Source organism: Vulpes lagopus, chromosome 13 (genome assembly GCF_018345385.1).
Source record: "Vulpes lagopus strain Blue_001 chromosome 13, ASM1834538v1, whole genome shotgun sequence".
Lineage (NCBI taxonomy): Eukaryota > Metazoa > Chordata > Mammalia > Carnivora > Canidae > Vulpes > Vulpes lagopus.
Window position 1 is genome coordinate 38,728,885 of NC_054836.1, and position 14,599 is coordinate 38,743,483.

The 14,599-nt window shown below is 42.9% G+C and overlaps 1 non-coding gene across 1 annotated transcript; it reads left to right on the plus strand.

The window, feature by feature from the left end:
• Positions 1-11,345: 11,345 nt before the first annotated feature.
• On the plus strand, positions 11,346-11,450 carry LOC121475186. The gene has a single exon (XR_005983652.1). It is a non-coding gene; the product is annotated as a U6 spliceosomal RNA (small nuclear RNA).
• The last annotated feature ends 3,149 nt before the right edge of the window (positions 11,451-14,599 follow it).

Here is a 14,599-nt window from a genome sequence, read left to right on the forward strand (position 1 = left end):
ATCAGCCCTGTTATGGAGGGAAGCCCATTCTCCTAGGCTTTCTGTGGACAAGGGCTTGTTGCATATAGGAGGCCAGCCGAGTCCCCAAGATTAAGACAAGAATGTGTTCAAAGGGTGCAACAGACCCTGGCCAAAAGCATCTCCTTTTAAAGTCACTCTTGGCTAAGGTTTTCTTTAATTCCCAGCGTGAAGCCAGAGGGAAAGAAAGGATTGATGGTTAGTAAGAGTTATTACTGAATACCGACGATGTGCCTACTGCATACTAGGGATGTACTTATGCTGAACACCGACTCTGCTCAATGCAGAAACCTTTACTGCTACGCCACTTTATTTAATCCTCGGCACACGTTTATGAAGTAGGTGTTCAACGCAACTTCTTTTTAGATGGAGAAAACAAGACTAAGAGAGGTTAGGTTCTTGATGACACAGAGGTGGGAGCAGCGCTCATGTTTGCCTGACCTGAAAGCTCACTCTGGCCGCTGTGCTGAGACCCTCCCTGCAGGATTTGTGCTTGGTTTGTGCCCTACACACATGAATGGGTTGCAGTTTTACATTTAACACACTGATTAGAGTGTATTCCCTCATGTGGCTTTTCTTTTCCTTTTTTTTTTTAAGACTTTATTTATTTATTTCAGAGAGAGAGATTGAGAGAGAGAGAGAGAGAAAGCATGAGAGGAGTAATGGGGGTAGGGGTGAGGGGCAGAGGGAGAAGCAGACTCCTGCTGAGCAAGGAGCCCAATGTGGGGCTCCATCCCAGGACCCAGGACCCAGGACCCCGGGATCTTGACCTGAGCCGAAGGCAGATGCTTAACCGACTGAGCCACCAGGTGCCCCTCATATGGCTTTTCTAAGTCTCAGTGAATCCTTTGTTATTTTTATACATGTCTCCAGACACTGTTAAGGGATAAGCCTGAGTAAATTAGATACAGATGGGGGTCTGGCATCAACAAGGCTGTCCAGGTAAGCAAGCAGGGGGCCTCCCCACACCCATCTGACTAGATGGGTGCCCTTACTCAGGACAGGACAGCTACTGATGTCAAGGGTTTGCAGAAAGCTTCACCGGTCCCGTAGGCTCTAATCTCTGCCTGCCACATCTACTGGGTTGGATGCAAATTCCCAGGAACATGAATCACCTGCTCTTCTCTGGGATTTTGCTCCATCTTGGGCCCCAAATGCTTCATAGCCTCAGTGCCAGAAAGAAGCCCTGAGAGAGACGAAAGCTTGCATATTAATTCCAGTGGCGACAACATAATGAGAATTTCATTCACTTACTTTGAATTCCCTAGTGTCCCCCATCCGCCCCTTGGTTCATTAACTCTCCCTACCTTGCCCGGCTGCTGAATCTCAAGAGAACAAATGCGCTCTCCGTTCTTCCAGCAGTTTGCTTGGTCCTCTTCTCCCTGCATTTCCCCCAGGACTTCGCATACACATCTGCTGCTGCCCTTCACAGAGGTCTTTATCCAGCACAGAGTGTGCATCCCTCCTCTCCAGGAGAGGACAGCCTCCTTAGTGTGAGGGTTACTCCTAGGTTCTGCAATCCTATCAGGCTCTGCTGGGCTTCCCTTCTCTTATATTGGTTCAGCCCCTGGTTCTCAACCCCCACCCCAACATGACAAACATACTCATTTATTTCAGAGAAGGACCTCACTCAGTTGTGGTCAAAATATGATAAAATGCTTTTCCGTAATCTGAGTCTACAATTCCAGACAAAGATTTGGGAGTATGAGAATTTGTGCAGGGAAAGGGAGGGGGGTTGTGGTTTGGGGAGAAGGGGTAAGCTAGAATTTACAATCCATCCAACACAGGTTAGAGTCAAAGCTGACAGTTTCATTCTCAATTTAATGAAGAAGCAAACATGTTTTCACATTAGAAAAATCTCATTTAATCTCTGTTAACCACTTCTGCCAGAGGGTGTCTCTGAAATACCTGTCCAGATGTGTGTGTGTGTGTATGTGTTAACTGGCCCCATAAACTAGGAAATGTAGAGGAAGGCACTGTTCCTCCCCATCCTGTAGATCTGTCTGGCTGCTCTAAGGTGCCTGCAGGGCTGAGTATACTCTTCAGGCTTTTTGAGGGGCCGGGGCTGACGTCATGGGCACCACACTTGAAAGGACTCTGTGCTTGGTAATGCTCTGCTGTTGCTGTCTTAAAATTCTTAGCAATTTTTAACAAGGGCTCTGCATTTCTGTTTAGCACTGGGCCCTGTATATTATGCAGCTGATCTTACGGAGAAGTATATCATAGAAGAACAGCTTAAAACACCAAATATAAATTAGTTGTGTGATCTTAGGTCAGTCACTTCACCCCCTCTGAGCCTTAGCTGGGCTCAAATTTAGTGGTCTTCAAAGCCAGCTATAGGTCCAAATCACCAGAGGAGCTTTGGAGAAATATCAGTATACTAGAATCCATTTGGAAAGGGGACGGACATCAGAATTGTTTGAAGTTTCATTTGAAGTGTAGCAGGTGATTCTGATGCAAAATTATTTTTGAAAATACAAGCCTGGACAAATTAAGCTCTGTTTTCTTTGATCATGTATTCCTTTTCCTTGGCACCTGTTCAAATTCCCTCTACTGCTGTATTCCACCCCATAATATAATAATGCTTGTTTTAATTTAAAACTAACATTTTAAATTTGTTATTATCTAGTAAAAGGACACTCCAGGAAGATGCACTGTATTTGATTTGTGTATAACTCGTGGCTTTGCTTCTCAGATGTGTGTGTAGCCCACTTTGAGAGGCTAGAATGACAGAGGTCTCAATGACATTTATTTCTCCAATATTCCTGGTGCCTATGACCTGGCTCCCATAGATCTTTCCACAGATGGCCGAATTCATGTGAGAAATGAATTCCTTAGATGTCTGTGTTCTGCCAGGCTAACATCACCAACCCCGAGCCTTCAAGGAAGTTCAATGTCTATACTAAAGGTTAAGGTCAAAATAGGGAATGATTGGTGTAGGCTCAAGAAAGAAACCTGAGTCCTCAGCTGCTCTGACAAGTTAACAAAAGAATCTCACTCTAAGTCACATTGGGAAACATCAATACCGTTGAATAGCTGATACCAAGTTAGATCTCTTAGAGCTACCCTGGGATTACTGCAGACAAAAACATGGCAAACAGAAGTTGTTCTCTTTCATTCTCTTCAGAATCCTTCAAGGTGACCAATATACTCAAAGTGTATTCACCCAGCCAAATCAGGCCTGTCCACTAGGTGGTTAGTACATTATATGCCCCAGACCATCTTTCTTCTCTCATAGAGCTGCCCATGGAATAGGATTTGATAAACTAATTCTCGCTAAAGTGTCAATGACTGATGCCATCTCCTTAGTTCTTTCCAAGTGTAGTATATTGTAACAGGGCTGTATTTACTTAATCCAAAAGAATATGGCTTTAAGGTAGAGTTTTAGGCACGAATGGCAAGCAAGGAGAGATATAGTTAGACCTAGAACAGGCTTCCTGGACTCCTCAAATAACATAGCTCCTCTGGCTGCTGGCCATATGTTTGTCATTTAAGCAACAAATAATGCTATCAGCAAGCAAGTCTTTGAACATATGAAAGCATGTATTTAAAAAATCAACCAACCAAATAAATGAAAAACTCAAGGATGTCATTTGAATTCCTACTCAAATTGCTCAAAGATGGAAAGATGAATTAAGGGTGCTTCAGTAAAACCTGGCAGATAAGCAAGGAGTTTAACTTTAAAGCTGTGAAAATGAGCGTAGAAGAAAAGGGTGAATGGCAGTTAAGAAGGATCTAAGCATAAAAGGCAAATCTCTGGTGTACCCCAAACACTTTGGATCCAAGAAACCAGCTAAGGGAGGTAAGTGAAAGATTTAGTAAAGAAACAAGCCAAGGAGCCCCGAGGAAAGGGAGTAGGTGCTGACATGCAGGGCACACTCTCTCCACCAAACCCTGGGTCCTGATGCACATGGACATTCACCCAAAGGGAGCTCCTTTTTCTCATATGTCCATTTGGAGAGAATGGTGCTTTCTGATTGGTCTGTCATAAGAACACTCTCCTAATTTTCACGAAAATTTCTTATAGGCCAGCACAACCCTGGAACCAGTCCCACTTAATCTGTGGTCTGTATGCAGAAAAATTTAAAAGCAAGAACAGCCAAAGGAAGCAGAATGTCACAAAAATTAAGACCTAGACCCAACAAAGTAGGCATTAAAAAAAAAAAAAAAAGCAAGCAAAGAAAGTAATTGAAATTGGTAAAAGAAACACATTTAACGAGTCTCTGAAATGTTTTCACCAGGTTAACCCCTGCCTGGAATAGACTAGAAACAACTGACCTATCTCCCCCTTCCTGCCAGGACTGACCTATAATTTGGGAACAATGTAAAAGGAATCCCAGTGCGGGGCTCAAGGCGATGCCTCTTGAAATCTACAAGCCAAAGAAGTTGCCCTTTTTTATTTTGCTAATTTAATGTGAAAGTGAGATAGGCTCCTTTGCAATCTTGACAGCTAGCTTTCTGGGAAGGTGTCTAATATTGGACATAAAATGGAGACATGAATCGATGAGACTCATTAATATTCATAGACAGCAGATTAAGGTTGGTGGGAAAAATTATTTATGAAACTGGGGTATTGTCTTCCTCTCACCAAAAGGATTTTGTTTGGAGAGGTTTGCATCGGGTGACAGGGCTATGACAGATTAGGTATGAATTTGCAGATTTCTTGGTTTATCTCCCAACGAAAAGAATCTGAAGCATTTGCAAGCAAAGAATGTGCTGGGCTGAGAGCAGTAAATGCTTCAGCACAGCGCACCGGTAGGTGTAATGAGGTTCAGACACCGCGGGCGTGATGGAAAGCACTTGGAAGGGAATGAAAGAATGGATTGAGAGTGTGGTTATGTAACAAAGGAACAGGCTGAAAGCAAAACAGGGCTCAGCTGATGGCAAGAAAGGTGGGGGGGGGGGATGAAACATAGCTCGTTCCTTTTTTATTATGCATGTGGGGGAAGGGCAATAGCACAAATCTGAATAATATAATATGTAATTTACAATCTTTTCTCACATTAAATATGTATTTGTTGTGCTGCATAAGGAGCCTTTGTGTTATTTCTGACTGTAGTTAGTATGTGCTGTTTTATAATCTAATAAAGACAAGAGTGAAAGTCAATGAGTTAGGAAGGTGTCTCAGACCCTCAAAGAAACTCTGTTAACAGTACTCTATGCTTACACAGTTTGAGGATTTATTGCCAGTCCCTTATCTCTGTGAGCCCTTTCCTCCTTTATCTTTCTGATCCTTTACAGGCTTGTGGAAATAAGCTGTAGACATCTGCTGAAATTTTAAAGTGACAGGTGAAATTTCTTTTTTTCCAGAATCAAGCATCAAGAGTGGCAGAGTGAGAACCTTAGGATAAGACCTTGAATTGTTCCCTAGGGGGTACAACATGCCATGGATTTTTAAAAAGGAATTTTCTGTTGATTATGCTTCAAAAAATTTAGTCCTCTATGCATGGGCCTAGCCCATCACAGTTTGGTGGTTGCTGTAGTGTTGTAAACATAATTGGAGAAGAACGAGTGGTAGTCCATTATAGATTGTTACCTACGAGGCTTAAATTAAGTAAGCTCTCCAGATCAATTTTTTTAAAAATGTTTTTTTGGTGGATACAAAGAGATGAAATTTAAAAATGTGTTCCCAGGAATTTGATAGGCCAATCTTTGAGGACAAGAGACCTGGAGCCAATCTAAGCAGGGCTTTATGCAAAACAACAGGCTACAAGGAGGAAGAAAAATGGGGGGTTTGAAAGCTGGAAGAATTCTTAGCCATGATCTGCTCTAATCTCTTTATTTTGAACATGTAGAAACTAAGACTGATAAAGAATTCAGTCAAATGGATAAGCAATGTGTGGTACATCCATACGATGGAATATTATGCAGTCATAAAAAGGAATGAAGCCCTGGCAAGTGCTACACCACAGACAAATCCCCCAAAATATTACGCGGAGCAAAAGGAGCCTGACATAAAAGGTCATATACTTTATGGCTTCATTTATAGGCCACATTCAGACCAGATAAACCCATAGATACAGAAAACAGATTGGTGGTTGCCAGCGGCTGGAGGGAGGGAAGTGGAGGGTGACTCCTAATAGGATGGGGCTTCTTTTAGGGGTGATGAAAATGTTCTGGAATTATGTGGTGGTAGTGATTGCATAACCTTGTCAATATGTTGAAAATCCATTGAGTTGTACACTGTAATATGGTGAATTTTATGTTATATGAATTTTATCTCAATTTTTTTTTTTCAATTGAGAAAAGAAGGCAAAAAGAGACAAAGAGGAGGAGGCTTTACAAAAATGTTTAGCAAGAATTGGAGCCCAGGCCTCCTCATCTGAAGGGAGGGTCCTTCCTATTCACAGACCCTCTTGTAGAGTCATGTTTTCAATGTCTAAAATGACATATAAGAAATAATAAAGAAAACCAATTTTATCAAAATGAAGTTATTAAAATATTCTTCAAAAAAACCCAAATGTGTGATCTAGTACCGCATGCACTGGTAGATCGGCACATTGAAGAACACTAACCAGCACCTGGTCTGAGACCTATTGTCGTTTCCAAGTCATGATGAATGTATGTGATGTTACACAACGTCTGCAACAACTGCAATGGCATATGAAATCTGTGATTTCTATTAATGACAAAATCACAGATACTAATGCTGGTTTCTTGCTGACACAATTAAGGAAACACTAAATTTCGGTTTGAAGGTAGTGAAAATAGAAATACATGTATTTTTTCACATCTGAGATCACAGACCCTCAAATTATATACCTGGGGCACGTGGGGGTTCATAGACCCGGTTAAGAATCCCTACATCGCACCACTTTGGATGGTATCCAGGAAAAAGTGCAAAGGATTCAAAATATTTAATAAGCCCTTGTCGTTTAAGTCTGAAATTAAGGAGGGTGGTTTCCAATCTCAGCCACTGGCGAATAGCAAAAAGTAACATCTAAGGAGACTTCTTGTCATTCTTTGAAGAGCGCATAATAAACTACCCGATTTAGGAGGCAGATAAGTCCCCTAAATGCAAATAGGTTTCATTGTGTTCGTGTCAACTATCAGGTTGTAGGGAATGCTAGTGTGCTGTCTGCAGAACAATCTTGAGGTTCTGTTTCCTGCGGGGGTGTTGGTTAAGTTCTGCGACAGATTAGCGTGATTATTGATGTCTGCTCCTGAGCCCAGAAAGAGGAGTGGGTGACCCCCTGATCCTATTAACTCCCAACCCTAAATGCTGAGCACTTTGTCCTAGACCTGCAAGCCTATCTCTTAATGCAATCTGTGCCACCAGGAGCCTTGATTTAGCAATTCAGTCCTCAGCAATTCTACGCCAAATGTGTGATGTTAACACAGAAGGTAAATTAGCCATGCAGACATTCGGTGTGGCTTTTCTTTTTAAAAACAAATCCCTTTGTTTATTAGCGTGACAATATGCTACTGATGAAATGAAGCTTATTAAGAAGCTATCATTTGGAGAACGATATTAACATGCAGAAGTACTTCAGAAAACAGGATACTTCTTGTTTAAAATACTGTTAAGCTCTGCTTTTTCATTTAGTCCAGCCCTGCAGGTCCTCTCAGAACTAATCAACACTCACAGTGAAGCTTCCAGGCACCACCCACAGCCAAGGTTGTGATCTACATTATAGCCAAGAGGCCAAGTAGCTTCCCCAGCTCTGTGGCTTCCTGTCCCAGGTGCCAGGGAGTCACGACTTACCACGAAGTGGGTTTCTGGGTATCTGACCAACAGGTGCCTGCCCTCTAATCTTGGGTCTTGGTCCACTGCCTTTGGTCCTATTCCTTTAGTTAGTGAAGGCAAGAGTGACGCAACCCAGGCCTGCAAGGGAACCTGGCTCCTGCAGCTTGATTCTCTGAGTTGTTCTCCCCGGTACACCACACAGATGAGGTGAACGTGATGTGTATCTTCTATATGCGTGTATACGTATAAACATGTGATGTGTTTGACCTGTATGTAATATTTATCGTGTGTGTGTGCACATCTCCATTGTCCTTCTCCCTTTGGAATTGCTTTTCCCTCACTGTTGAGGATGAGAAGGAAAAGAGTATCCAGTGAGCTGGTGGGTAGTCATCTCAATTCCTGACCCTTAGCTTTAAGTCACTTTGACTGGACAACTGACTGTGGTCTTCTCCCTTCTACTTAACCATTCTTCAGAGACTCGATTCCCCCAAATCACGTTATTAGCACTAAATTTGACTCCTGGTGCTTCCAAAGCCTGAAACAGTAGTGTGTTTTGAGATTGCCAAGAAGCTCTCATCCACCCATTTCATCTCCCTCACTTGTGAGTCTGAGGTTCCTTTGATTTTTGACGCTCTCATCAGCTTCACGAAAAGTGAGAACACCTCCTAGGATGCAATAAGAGAGAAGAGACACAGCCTCCCATCCTTTCTTGCTCATCCAGGGCAGACTTCACGGACTGAATACAACACTCCTTCCTGCGAACCTCGATCTGGCCTCAGAATCCTTCCAAACACAATGGAACGCGATGGAAGTCAACAGTGGAAGTCAACACGTAAGGAGGAAACCTACTCACCAACCTGACACAGAGTCCACGTCAATGAATGTGAAGGCGTCAGGTTTGCATGACTGATAACTTGACACAGAGTCCACGTCAATGAATGTGAAGACGTGAGGTTTGCATGACTGATAACTAGCTCATCATGCACCGAAAGGCGGTGCCCCCAGCGAACACTTTGAAGTCCATGTGTGTGCTCCCTAAGCAAGCCAGTCCGATACCCCCGCTTAAGAGCTTCTGTTACACCACAACAAAATATCCAGCTTGTGCATTACTATGTGTGGGAGGGCCTGATGGAGAGGACTGCTGGGGAGTGAGATGTGTTGGTGCCCTGTGTGTTGGGAAGTGCACCGTTCCCCTGGCATGCCAAGCAGGCCCTGGCACAGGACAGCCCCAGTGTCTCATTCAGGGCCCTGCCTCCCGCACCCTGGGTTTGCCCACCCCAGCCCCATGAGCCTAGGAGTGCCAGCTCTTCCATTTCCCCTAGACCTCCCCTGCCTTCTCTGAGCATCAGAGAGCTTTTGTGTGAACCAAAAGCCCTCCCATCTCCCCACTGTCTTGGGAGCAGTTACAGTTTTCTAGCACACCAGGCATTGTTTTAATCATTAGCGGTGTATGATGTTTCTTTATTACAAAATCCCCCTTCCCTCCACTTTGCTTCTCCCTTCAGAACATTCCTGACCATCCTGTCGCCCATTGGAAGGGGTGTCTTTGCTCAGTAGAGATAATTCCCTTGCTGAGCAGCGGTACTCATTTATACTTTTGTACCCAATAACCCTCTGTCATAGATGACTCTCTCGGAGCCAAGCTCTTCTCTCCAGTTCAAACCATGTCACAAAACAGTCTCCACCCCTGCACCATAAACCTCTTGATTGTCTGATATCTCAGGTAGCAAAGGATCAGCCCCTACTGCTGAGAGCAAGTCAGGCAGTGGGGTCAGTGCCATAAACTAATGGCCTAACTTAGCCTTGCAGCCTTGTCTTCTGCACAAAATTCTTCTCCCTTTAAGTGGTGGGCTTCTCGGGACAGGGAAGAAAATAAGGAATTCATCCTCTTCCTATCAGCTTTCACCCAGGCAAAGAGGGACCCTGAATGGGAACCTGAGTCTTGGCTTCAATCTTCTGGAACACAGTTTAGGCTGGGGCCTCTTGAGCCTCCTAGCTGGTAAGCCTGACTTGGGAATCTGAGAATCCATCCGTGGGGTGTAAGAAGTACAATGGTGTGCAAAGGGTGGGGTGCTACCCCCCACGCCCCGTCCCTGCCAGTCCAGAGAAGTAAAACGAGCTCAAAACAATTAGCCAAAGGGATCAACTGTCTGTTTCCCAGACATGGCTTCTGGTAAAAGCTGCAGCAAAGTACAAAGGTGCCAGGCAGCTAAGAAAAACATGGATAATCCCAAATATTCACATTTCCTCAATTTCAAAGTTTTCATAGTGTCTTTCCCACGGCTGTTATTTCAATAAGAGAGGACCTGCCGGGCCATGGAAAGGGCCCTGGCTTTGGAATGAGAAGACCAGGGTTGAGCGCTGGCTCCTGCACTTGCTGGTGGTGCGACCTTGACCAAGTCCTGGCCAGAGCAATCCCGTGGAACCAAAGTGCCCCACTGGTAAACAGGGAACCATTAGAATGTCTTGTTCTCTGCAGTGTTATGAGGTTCCAATAGCACGATGTAGACTTGAAAGCCAATTTTGTGCTGCAATTGGCATTAGAAAAACAAGGACTTTTTCCTTTTTCTCCATCATTCAACAGCCTATGATCCTCCCGGGAGCCTCTCCCTCCAGCTCTCCTGCCTTGCTGTATCGAGCATTTGTTGGGGCCACCCAAGGCCCGGTTAGTGGGGTGCTCAGTGGGGCGGATGGGGGGTGAATTCATGATGCCTCCATCTCTCCCATGCAGATGGGTAAGGCAGCTGAAATTAATGACATTCCGAGCCACTGCAGTGCTCATCTGCTTAACAATCCAATTTCTAGGACATTTTAGAAGTTGTTAGCTGACTGCCAAAAATGAGGATCATTAAAAATAGATTCACAGCTGTTCAGGAAGCCAGAGATATAATTTTACCTTCATTATGCCTTATTGCAGATGTTATTGATTTAATCTCATTGCATTTTACTGTGTAATATCAATTCACACTGTCTTTGACTTGGAAATTAGGAACTGTATTTATTCTTCTTATTCTCATAGCATAGATATGCTGAGCCTGACAGCCACAATGACACCAGGTTCCAAGGTGGTGGCACCATTTGGGCAAGGCCTAATTGTAGGGATGCAGAGCTAAGTCGGTGTATTTGCCTGAGAGAAAAATAATCTAAAGATGGGGTCACTGTGACTTTTAAGAGTGGGCCTACCCACACAAATAATGTAAATAAATGAATAAGAACACTTGGTTTGGCTTGCATGTCACTGAAAAAGTTGGTTCAATTAATCTTTCACTTTTCTGGGAATTCTTTTATCCTGAAAATTTCACATTGAAAATTGCTAGAGTGGAATTTAATCTGAAATGAATTAGTATACATTAGGATATTGTTTTCCAAGAGGTGATTCTCAGAACATTTGTCTTGAGATACTCTATGACTTTTTTTAAAAAGGTCCAGGGTCACCTGGGAGGTTCAATCGGTTAAGTTACCTTCGGCTCAGGTCGTGATCCTGAGGTCCTAGGGATCAAACCCCAAGTCTGGCTCCCTGCTCAGCAGGGAGTCGGTTTCTCCCTCTCCCTCTGCCCCTCCCCTTGTTCATGCTCTCAAATAAATAAATTAATTAAAGTCTTTAAAATAAAATATAAAATAAAAATTTTAAAAAAGTCCAGTGCTCACTTCAGGAGCACATAAACTGAAAGTGCAATGATTCAGAGATTAGCATGGGCCCCTGCCCAAGGATGACATGCAAACTCATGAAGTGTTCCATATTTTTATATAAATAAACAAACAAAATGGGTCCTAAACCCAAAAAGTCTGAGAAAGCCTGCATGTAAGTTTTTCTTTTAAGGAGTTATAATATATGGTGGCATATTAAGGGCTCCAAGCACGAAAGAAATTTGCTTACTTTGTTTAATCCAGTGTTTTCTAAACTAAAGAGATGCAGAATCATTTGTTCTCCCCATCCGTTAACATCTCTGAGTGTTAGTGTGCTGAGGAATATTGTTTGGGAATCACTGTGTTAGGATAGTACTGGAAGAAGGAAGGCCAGCTCACTGCTAGGAAGTGCGACACTTTTGTTGATCGCCAGCATGGCCACCACCTTGAATCTAAATGAGCCATCCCTGATTTACAAAGGTTTGGTTCGTGAACTTTTTTACCTGAGTGTCTGCTGCTCCATCTCTCTCCCTTTCCCCATTCCACTGTCTCAGCCTCCAGCCTCAGGTTCCATCCCATTAACTCCTAATTTCCAGCCTCCCTACCACCCCAGGAAAACTTGCCAGGCTCACCACCACTCACAGGTACAGAGGGGTTCAGGCCCATCCCTACTCTGTTTTTACTAGATTCATCCATTTCCCCAATTAAGTAAGTAGCTCTACACAAGTGAGAAAATTTGTTTGTAACGGTGTGCTCCAAAACCTATATGACATCAAGTATAAGATGATTCCAAGTTTGCCCTATTTTTTGTGACATTAATATGTTTCATGGCCTTTAGCAACTCATTTAGCCACTCTCTCTTGATGAGACATTGGCACGGCACGCCTAAGGACGCCCAAGAGTCTCTGTCTATATTTTTAAGGGCTTAGAAAAGAGCCCCATCTTGCCAACAATGGCATTTGAAAGGGGTTCCATATGCACCATTTGGTTTGATGAGTCACGCTGGAGGTTTTACCAACTGCAGTGGACATCGTCAAGGAGGGTGTGGCTCAAGGAGTTTTACTCCATTTCTACCTGCTACCTTGCAGACCTAATATGTTTACGTCTATGTCATTTTCTTTTATTTCATAGCAGATATTACCCCTTTGATCATGATGTCCAGCATTTGCTACTAGGTGGCAGATGATGTTAAGCAACTTCATTACCATCTCTCTCTAGCCCTTCCCTGCCCTTCCCTATTGCAACTTTGCTGATTTCCCCCTTCCCAGCCAGTCCCCAGTGATGACTTAATATCACTTCTCAGGATGACGACCGTGGGCAAAAGTTTGGGCAGGGTTTAGGCCCAAACCAGGGTTCAGAGCGTAGACCTGATCTTATCTGGTACTTATTCCCAATAATTACTGACTCTCCAATAACAGACAACCTATGCCTCATCCCTAGATAGTGAGCCACACAGTGCCTGGCCTTTTACTTCTCCACATTATCCCCCATGATGACTCGCACTGACTTCCTGATTACTGATTTAGCCTCTCTCAGCCAGGAAGATGGAGCCAGGGTTGGATTCAAAGTCTCTCCTAGACAGATTCATCACGCGGAACCTGTTCTGTCCAGAGGGTGTGATTCTACAGAGCAGTCAGCTTACTCCTCCGTGGACCGACTCCATTCTCACAACAATTTCAGTCTAGTAACATAGATTGAAAAGCTAGCTGGGCCTCATAACTGTACACATTGTTGTGTCACAGAAAATTCTCCAGTTTTTTTTTTTTTTTTTTTAACAACATAGCTTATTTTCAAGAATGGTGTTTGGGGCAGACAGGTGATACAACTATGTTTACAAACTCATAAGGTCATACGCGTTCCAACTTGAAAGACATCTTGGAGGACATGTAGAGGTACATCCTTATTTTTGTAGTTAGGAATTTGAACTCCAACGACGGGTACAACTCAGATACACAACTAATTAAATTATGCCAGAAAATTCCTTTTTACTCTAAACTCAAATGGGAGAATTCATTTTCAGTTCCTTTACTGATACCAATTTTTCTTTCCAGTATTTGAGTTATGTGACATTTTAGTAGTTCTGATGTGATACAGAAGTATGTCCCTTTTAAAAATCAAAGTGAAATCTCCAACAAAACTCCAAAGAATCTGAGACAAGGACAGACCACAAAGGAAAACTCAATTTGGACTCGTACGTGAATGTCCTGAAAATTAATGCAAGAGCAAAATGTAACTAAGCTGTGCGCTGCATGGAAAACACGGTGATGAATAACTAGTTTTACTTCCCCTCGCATCCTTATATATTATATAAGCATATGCTTATATATGACAGGCACAGACATATTTAGAAAGGAGTAGAAAAAGTAAAATGTTTCTTTTTGTGTCTTAAGCTACTCCACTGAGTACTACCAAACAAAGGAATAAAAAAAAATAAGAAATTAAAAACAGACATAAAGAAAACTAGCTGAGCGGCGCCACCTAGTGTCGATAATCTGAAAAAGCAGCTGCCCTTTCCTGCGCCCTCCTGTGGTAAAATTTTCCATTCCTCGGAGGCGGGAAAGCTAATTTTATAAACATTGCTTTCTTTTCTCCGCTCTGGGTGAGAGATGGAAAGAGATAGCATCTCCACACATTTTTCTTAGCAAAGTATACCTTCATTCACTATATTTAAGGCAAAAAAGAAAACCCTCCAGAGATCCAATTTCCTGTTGATAATACAATAGTCTTCCTTTACAGATGATTTCAAGTGAACTGTACTCATTATAATTAACCTTTAGTATCTGAATAATCTGAAAAGATGTAAGCCTTTCCGTTCCCATGACATTCTGTTCAACATGAAATTCTAGGAACGCTAGAATCCCTGTATCAACATTTTAGTAATGCTTCAAAGCCAAAACAAACTTTAATCTAAAAATAAAACCAGTTTAGAGGTGACTGTGAGAGAACATGAGCCACAAGTAAGATTCGTCTTCCTCTGTGCCTCAGTTTACCCATCTGCAACGTGGAAATCGTTCTGATTCCAGTCTACCTACCTTCCTTAGGGGTGGGGAGAGTTGCCCTTGATGGGATTACCTGAGATTGTCCATGGATGCTGTGGAAGGGTAGAGGTATACGATTTAGACAAAACTGAGACACCTTGTTATTTTTATCAAGAGGTGAAAATGTTGGTGTTGATCTCTAATGGCACTGCTTGGGTGAAGGAAAGAACAGTGAACGAGAGAACTAGATGAACTGTACTGCTCGAATGATTTATCCTTGGATAAGTCA